Below are 9,469 nucleotides of genomic sequence, written 5' to 3'. Positions count from 1 at the left end.
GGTCCATACAGTTTCTCTTCTTTATTGTGTCCATCTTTGCATGAAATATTCACAGCATACTAAAAAGCAGAGACTTTACTTTGTCAAAAAATGTCCGTCTAGTCAAGGCTATGGTTTTTCTAGTGGTCATGTATGAATGTGAGAGTTGGATTATAAAGGAAGCTGAGCGTAGACGAATTGATGCTTTTGAACTGTGGTGTTGGGGAAGACTGTTGAGAGTCCCTTGGACTGCAAGGAGATCCAGTCAATCCTAAAGGAAATCAGTCCTGAATATTCATTGGAAGGACTGATGTTGAAGCTGAAACTCCAATCATTTGGCCACCTGATGCGAAGAACTGACTCACTGGAAAAGACCCTGATGCTGGGAAAGATTGAAGGTGGGAGGAGAAGAGAGTGGTAGAGGATGAGATGGTTGGATGGCATCACCGATTTGATGTACATGAGTTTGAGCAAGCTCTGGGAGTTGGTGATGAACAGGGAAGCTTGGTGTTCTGCAGTCCATGGGGTCGCAAAGAGTCGGACACAACTTAGCCACTGAACTGACTAAGCTTGTGTTTAGGAGCATGCCTGCTCAGTTGCTGAATCCTGTCTGACTTTTTGTGACCCCATGAACTGTAGCCCACCATGCTCCTCTGTCCATGGAATTTTCTAGGCTAGAATACTGGAATGGGTTGCCATTTCCTCCTCCAGGTGATCTTTCCAACCCAGATATCAAACCCATGTCTCCTGCATAGCAGGCAGTTTCTTTACTGCTGAACCAAAGAACTTCTGCGAATTAGGAGATGGATTGGCCTAGGAGAGGGGAGAGAGTGTCACATTTTTCAGCTCACCACAGTCAATGATTTAAATTTTTATCACTTAAACAGTAAAGAGTTGTTCTGAGTATTTCACTTGCACTTCTTAAATCTTACAGAACCTTTGTATATAGAATGTGGTCATGGCCTGAGCTGCAGGAATAAGAGGAAAGAGAATGCACATGGGGCAGGAAATAAGCAGACCATTATGTAGAAGGGTATAAAACAGAAGTTTACAGGAGACACCCCATAAACATTTTTGAAAGATAAGGTGTATATTGCATATGATGTAAATTATGCTAGCATGCTCTTGAGATAGTCTGTAGACAAGGTAACTACCTTTGAACCCCCTTACTATACAACCATTTAATACCCCTATAACCATAAAAGTAAAGTTTCCTTATAATTAGGGTGACATTATAATTTATCATCCAACTCAGAGTATTTTTGAAAGAGAAGGAAGGTTCTTTTAAATCTAATACAGAATAACAAGCATAAATTGGGACTCTCCTGGGAAGCCAGGATATAACTTTTCTTTACTTATAATGAGATGTGGTGACAATCTGTAATCTAAGCCAATTTGTTCAAGTTCCAGGAAAGATGAACTTAGACTTATTTCTGTACTCTAGAAAATAAAATGTAAGTATGTAACAAAGTCACTATTTTTGCCCCTCTTGATTATGAAAATAATTCTGAGGCTTATTTAAGTGATTGGACTTTTTTGTAGTCTAAAATGATGGGAAAACAATTACTATAGAGGATTCCTCTAGAAACTATTCAGATATTAAATATACTCATTCATTCATTCATCTACTTTTTAAGTAAGTATTTAGTGAGTACTTAATACACACTAGCTACAGTGGTAGGACATATACAAATTATGGCCATGACATAAGTATATAAAGAACTTTAGTTGAAAAAGGGTGAAGAACTAGGGAGGACCTCTTTGAAAGGGCTGAGAAAGTGACATATTAGCAGGAGGGAAAGAGATTCACTGTTTATTATGGATTAAGTGAAGATGGCCTAGGAAGTATTTTGAAAGAGAAGGGTGGCTGGGTCCAGATCTTGAAAAGCTGAGCACACATACAATTCCCACAAAATATGTACACATTATTTTACATTGCAAAAGGGATCTTTGTAGACTTGAATAATTTAAAGATGAAAAGATTACTTTGGATTATTTTCATAGCCTAATAAAACCACAAGGTCCTTATAAGAGGGAAGGAAGAGGGTCAGAGTCAAAGAGATATAAGGATAGAAGCAGAAGTCAGAGAGAAGAGAAGATACTGCACTGTTGGCTTTCAGCATGGAGGAAGGGGCAGTGAGCCAGGAGATGCAGGCAGCCTCTCATCACAAGACCAAAGCAGAAAAGCAGTACTTCCTTAGAGCTCCCTGAAGGAACCAGCCGTGCCAGCACTCTGGCTTGAGTCCAGGGAACCTGGTTTCAGACTTCTTATCTCTAGAACAGTGAGAATAAATCTGAGGGTTTTAAGCCACTAAGTTCCTGACAATTTATTAAAGCAACCATGGAAAACCAATATACTGACTAATTGAGGAAAAGGGAGATTATATGCTTCTACAAGTCAAAATTCCATGGACACCTTGCTTCAAATATGGCCTGAGCCCGGGAAATTTGATTCCACCTTGTGCTTCACCCAGCCTGGCATTTCACATGATGTACTCTGCATAAAAGTTAAATAAGCAGGGTGACATTATACAGCCTTGACATACTCTTTTCCCGATTTGGAACCAGTCTGTTGTTCCATGTCCAGTTATAACTGTTGTTTCCTGACCTGCATACAGATTTCTCAAGAGGCAGGTCAGGTGGTCTGGTATTCCTATCATTTTAAGAATTTTTCAGATTTTGTTGTGATCCACATGGTCAAAGGCTTTGGTCAATAAAACAGAAATAGATGTTTTCCTCGAACTCTCTTGCCTTTTTGATGATCCAACAGATGTTGGCAATTTGATCTCTGGTTCCTCTGCCTTTTCTAAATCCAGATTAAACATCTGGAAGTTCACAGTTTACGTACTGTTGAAGCCTGGCTTGGAGAATTTAGAGCATTACTTTGCTAGCACGTGAGATGAGTGCAATTGTGTGGTAGTTTGAACATTCTTTGGCATTGCCTTTCTTTGTGATTAGAATGACTACTGACCCTTTCCAGTCCTGTGGTCACTGCTGAGTTTTCCAAATTTGCTGGCATATTGAGTGCAGCACTTTCACAGCATCATATTTTAGAATTTGAAATAGCTCAACTGGAATTCCATCACCTCCACTAGCTTTGTTCATAGTAATGCTTCCTAAGGCCCACTTGACTTCTCATTCCAGGATGTCTGACTCTAGGTGAGTGATCATACCATCATGATTGTCTAGGTTGAGAAGATCTTTTCTTTTATAGTTCGTCTATGTATTCTTGCCACCTCTTCTTAATATCTTCTGCTTCTTTTAGGTCCATGCCATTTCTGTCCTTTATTGTGCCCATCTTTGCATGGAATGTTCCTTTGAATCTCTAATTTTCTTGAAGAGATCTCTAGTCTTTCCTATTCTATTGTTTTCATCTATTTCTTTGCATTGATCACTGAGGAAGACTTTCTTATCTCTCCTTGCTATTCTTTGGAACTTTGCATTCAAATGGGTATATTTTTGCTTTTCTCCTTTGCCTTTTGCTTCTCTTCTTTTCACAGCTATTTGTAAGGCCTCCTCAGAGAGCCATTTTGCTTTTTTGCATTTCTTTTTTTCTTGGGGATGGGTTTGATTTCTGCCTCCTGCCCAGTGTCAGGAAACTCCATCCATAATTCTTCAGGTACTTGGTCTATCAAATCTAGTTCGTTGAATCTATTTGTCACTTCCACCGTATAATCATAAGGGATTTGATTTAGGTCATACCTGAATGCTCTAGTGGTTTTCTCTACTTTCTTCAATTTAAGATTGAATTTGGCAATAAGGAGTTCATGATCTGCGTCACAGTCATCTCCCGGTCTTGTTTTTGCTGTCGGTATAGAGCTTCTCCATCTTTGGCTGCAAAGAATATAATCAATCTGATTTCAGTATTGACCATCTGGTGATGTCCATGTATAGAATCTTCTCTTGTGTTGTTGGATGAGGGTGTTTGCTATGAGCTATGAGTATGTTCTCTTGGCAAAACTGTTAGCCTTTGCCCTGCTTCATTCTGTACTCCAAGGCCAATTTTACCTGTTACTCCAAGTATTTCTTGACTTCCTACTTTTGCATTCCAGTCCCCTATAATGAAGAAGACATCTTTTTTGGGTGTTAGTTCTAGAAGGTGTTATAGGTCTTCATAGAACCATTCAACTTCAGCTTCTTCAGCATTACTGGTTGGGGCGTAGACTTGGATTACTGTGATATTGAATGGTTTGCCTTGGAAATGAACAGAGATCATTCTGTTGTTTTTGAGGTTGCATCCAAGTACTGCATTTCAGACTCTTTTGTTGACTATGATGGGTATTCCATTTCTTCTGAGTGATTCTTGCCCATAGTATTAGATATAATGGGCATTTGAGCTAAATTCACCTATTTCAGTCCTTTTTACTTCACTGATTCCTAGAATGTTGACGTTCACTCTTGCCTTCTCCTGGTTTACCACTTCCAAAATTCCTTGATTCATGGACCTAACATTCCAGGTTCCTATGTAATATTGCTCTTTACAGCATCGGACTTGACTTCCAACACCATTCATATTCACAACTGGATGTTGTTTTTGCTTTGGCTCCATCTCTTCATTCTTTCTGGAGTTATTTCTCCACTGGTCTCCAGTAGCATATTGGGTACCTACTGACCTGGGGAGTTCATCTTTCAGTATATAGTATAGGAATTCCTTTTTTCTTGAAACATATAGTATAGAAATTCCTTTTTTTCTTTGCCTACTATTTCATTTAAATGATTTGTATTAAGTGCCTATTCAGTGAAAGAGACCATGTAAGGTTCTAGTGTGGAGTGGGGAAAGGGCCCTGAGATGTCCTTGATAGTCACAAGGCCTACTCTGCAAGAGGAGAAGGGGGGGAAAAATACGACCCTGGGACAAAATCATGTTAGGTCAAAGTCTTATTAGCTATTCAGAACACAAAGTATAAGAGTTGTTTATCGGTTTCTTTCTGCAATTACTTTGGATAAAGAACCCCTCATGTAATGGCACTAAAGGATTGTTGCTGTCAAACTGTAGAGACGAAATGAGATGAACAAGCAAAGCTTCTTTTTAAGGAAAGGTTCTTGAAAATATGATATTTGGATTGGGGCAAGGTTTTAATAAGCAAAAGGGGAGGGGAGAACACCCCAGGAGAAAGACTGACTGAAGATGGGAAAGTAGGAAAGGACAATGTCTGGTACAACCCAAATGCAGAAGATTTCAGAGAAGGTGGCAAGCAAAGGAGGTTGAAATAAGAAATGGTATAAGGTCCCACTGTTACAGAATGAGTTCATTTGAGGTCAGTCTTTGGGTTTGATAATGAGAGAGACTTAGATGTCCCTGTGGTTTGATCCAGTTAGTGTCACACAGTAACATCTCCAGGTTCATCCACCAAGACAGGAGAGTGGAAACTGTCCCAGGTGGACTTGAGAACCTCGAAGCCAGGCTGTCTTCTCTCAGAACAGGAAAGTTTCCTCTGGTGATATGGTTGTTCAGAATGTCACACTGATTCCATGTGCCCAGGCCATATTTGATAGGCAAACAGACAGAATGAACATTTTCTGCAATAATCACACACACCTTCACTATTTCCCAAGAAGGATGAGGAGAAGTGAGCTGCAGCTCCTTGCAAACGAACACAATTCTTCTAGGCTATAGATGAACACATATTCCAGTCAGAGAAGTGGTCCCCGATAGAATTTAAAATTCCCCTATCCATTCACATTTAAATTACAACAGCTAGTTAATTTGGCTAATTAACTCTTGGTGGTGAAATACAAAAAAAAAAAAAAAAAAAACCTAAACTTTAATTTCCACATGTGAGCTCCTGATAATAATCATTAATCTCAAGGGAAAACAAAAACAAAACTCACCTCAGTTAAAAATAGTGTTGTCATAAGAAAAGAAACTTCAAAACAACTTTTTCCCCTCAAATCAGTGTATTGAATATTTAAAATAAATTTGTTGAAAGAAAATCTGAGCATGAAAATCAATGAGGAAATGAACACAAAAACCAATCATACTCCCTCCACCTAAAAAAGAACTTCTGTAGACATTCTGGATAAGTCCTCACAGTATTATCCACTACATATGTATTTCCCATTAAAAATATTCTTGTGTTCTGCTGAAATACTTTTACCTTTCTCTTAAAAGTAGATTAAAATAGACATTTTCATAATAATTTTTATACTTCTGTAACATCATATATCAGAAAAACATCTATTTCTGCTTTACTGACTATGCCAAAGCCTTTGACTGTGTGGATCACAATAAACTGGAAAATTCTGAAAGAGATGGGACTACCAGACCACCTGACCTGCCTCTTGAGAAACCTATATGCAGGTCAGGAAGCAACAATTAGAACTGGACATGGAACAACAGACTGGTTCCAAACAGGAAAAGGAGTATGTTAAGGCTGTGTATTGTCACCCTGATTATTTAACTTATATGCAGAGTACATCATGAGAAACACTGGGCTGGAAGAAGCACAAGCTGAAATCAAGATTGCCAGGAGAAATATCAATAACCTCAGATATGCAGATGACACTACCCATATGGCCAAAAGTGAAGAGGAACTAAAAAGCCTCTTGATGAAAGTGAAAGGGGAGAGTGAAAAAGTTGACTTAAAGCTCAACATTCAGAAAACTAAGGTCATGGCATCTGGTCCCATCACTTCATGGCAAATAGATGGGGAAACAGTGGCTGACTTTATTTTTTTTGGCTACAAAATCACTGCAGATGGTGATTGCAGCCATGAAATAAAAGACACTTACTCCTTGGAAGGAAAGTTATGACCAACTTAGATAGCATGTTAGAAAGCGGAGACATTACTTTGCCCACAAAGGTCCATCTAGTCAAGGTTGTGGTTTTTCCAGTGGTCATGTATGCATGTGAGAGTTGACCTGTGAAGAAAGCTGAGTGCTGAAGAATTGACACTTTTGACCTGTGGTATTGGAGAAGACTCTTGAGAGTCCCTTGGACTGCAAGGAGATCCAACCAGTCCACCCTGAAGGAGATAAGTCCTGGTTGTTCATTGGAAGGACTGATGCTGAGGCTGAAATTCCAATACTTTGGCCACCTCATGCGAAGAGTTGACTCATTGGAAAAGACCCTGATGCTGGGAGGGATTGAAGGCAGGAGGATAAGGGGCCGACAGAGGATGAGATGGTTGGATAGCATCACCGACTCGACGGACATAGTTTGGGTAAACTCCCGGAGTTGGTGATGGACAGGGAGGCTTGGCGTGCTGCGATTCACGGGGTTACAAAGAGTTGGACATGACTGAGTGACTGAACTGAACTGAACATCATACATTTTAAAAGTGAATATGTTTTCATGTAAACTGCTTAGATGCACACATTCATAATTTAACCCACTGAAAATTGTGGCAGGAGAGATGGTAACAGTTCTTCATTCATTCTGATGTTTTTCTTCAAACCTTTCTGGGCCAGCAGCATCGAGCTATCTTTGCTCAGGTATAAAAGCATGATGAGCAATGGCCCCCATCATGTTTAGAAAATGATAGCCTAAAACAAACACCTGAGCAATCTAACAAGAAATAAATTTCAAGTAGCTTCAAAGAGTGTCCTCTTGGAGTGATATGGGGACTCTGAACTTCCCTATTATCACCCTTGATTATAAATGAACTCATCAAGAATTTTCTTTCTATCTGGGGCCATTACAGGAAGAAATACAGCTCTAAAAGTCTGACCTGAAGGCAAGTGACTAGTGGGAACACTCCCAGGGCTGCACATTAACTTCACAAAGAACATTTAATGATGAAAAATAACATGTGTTTTTATAGTACTTCTCTTCTTAGAGCAGCCACCATACTGGGCTACAGATTTTAATGTCATTTGAATCTGAATTTATATGAGAGTAATAAGTATGTTCCAATAAGGCTGTAGGTAATTTAGAATTTAAAAAATTGAATTATACTTAAAATATACAATAATAATTCAGTCTTTGAAGAAACCCTGCAGTGTATCCCTTGGAATGTCAGAGAATCCTTGTTTCTGTGAATAACTATGGTTTGTGAAAACTTGCTGCATTGTTTGTGTCATTCAGCATTTTCATATTGAAGGAGGGTAGTTTGTGGTTTTGTTTTAGGTCAGTTTAGTTCATTAATATTTATGAGATTCTTCATTTTAAAAGGTAAGTCTTCGTTTCTTTTGTACCCACTGAGATTCTTTCCTGAAATGTGATTATTTCCAGTTGGCATCACTGTTAATATCATGCTAAATATTTCATATATTCATATTATAGATTACATTTGGGATAGTAGATTGAAATAGAGCCAATTAGCACACCTATTTACCATGGTTTGATAGCAATGCAGAATCGCTGTTACTATCACATCAACAAAGATATCCTGGTTCCCAACTGTGAGAGGACAAGAACATACTTATACAAAAGAAAGCATCAGAGACACTAGAGGAGGATTAAGAACTAACCACACAAAGCCAGTTATTATATTTACTGACTTTTACATTATTTGCTTCTGTTGGAAAAAAATAGACAAAAGAGAAAAGAAGAGCATAGAAAGATGCCCAAAAAACTCTCATGTACAAATTATTCAATGAATAGTTGGCATTAAGATCTATTTATGGGACAAACTTCTAAACAGAGAAAACCACTGTAGAATGTTTTTTATTATTTTAGAATTGTGCAACCATAAATACACAGATTTCTATTGAAATGGGTCACATTTCCACCAGTCCATTATGAAGAATGCAAAGTATCCTTAACAGCATGAGAGTTCAAGAAATGTGCCAAGGATACTGTGGACCATACCTGACATTGAAGGTTGAACAAAAAAGAAAATATTTTATACTTTGATTATAATATTAGAAAAAATTATATATGAAACAGCGCATCTTTAATACACTTAATAAATTCACCCCCAACCCCACGATACATCAAAAAGAGAAATCAGTTTCTAGCTGGGAATTGGATCATAAAGAAGGCTGAGCGCTGAAGAATTGATGCTTTTGAACTGTGGTGCTGGAGAGGACACTGGAGAATTCACTGAACTGCAAGGAGATCAAATCAATCAATCCTAAAGGAAATCAATCCTGAATATTCATTGGAAGGACTGATGTTGAAGCTGAAATTCCAATACTTTTGGCCACCTGATGCGAGGAGCCAACTCAGAGAAGACCCTGGTGCTGGGAAAGACTGAAAGCAGGAGGAGAAGGGATGACAGAGGATGAGATGGTTGGATGGCATCACTGACTCAATGGACATGGGTTTGAGCAAGCTCCGGGAGATGGTGAAGGACTGGGAGGTCTAGCGTGCTGCAGTTCATGAGGTCACAATGAGTCAGACATGACTGAGCAACTGCACAACAACAAGAGAAACTGGGAGTTGGGTGCAGTTTTATCCCAGATCATGTGTCCTTTCTCCCCTCCTGTATGGTTTCATCATCAGTTGCCAGAGGAGGATGATACCTCACAGAAAGGGCCGTTCTTCTAACCATTGTGGGCTTCAGGCAGTCATGAAGCAGCAATTGCATCCAGACAGACAGTGAGT

Source organism: Muntiacus reevesi, chromosome 2 (genome assembly GCF_963930625.1).
Source record: "Muntiacus reevesi chromosome 2, mMunRee1.1, whole genome shotgun sequence".
In the NCBI taxonomy this organism is placed as follows: domain Eukaryota; kingdom Metazoa; phylum Chordata; class Mammalia; order Artiodactyla; family Cervidae; genus Muntiacus; species Muntiacus reevesi.
The sequence above is the reverse complement of the archived record's forward strand: the minus strand, read 5'-3'. Positions refer to the sequence as shown.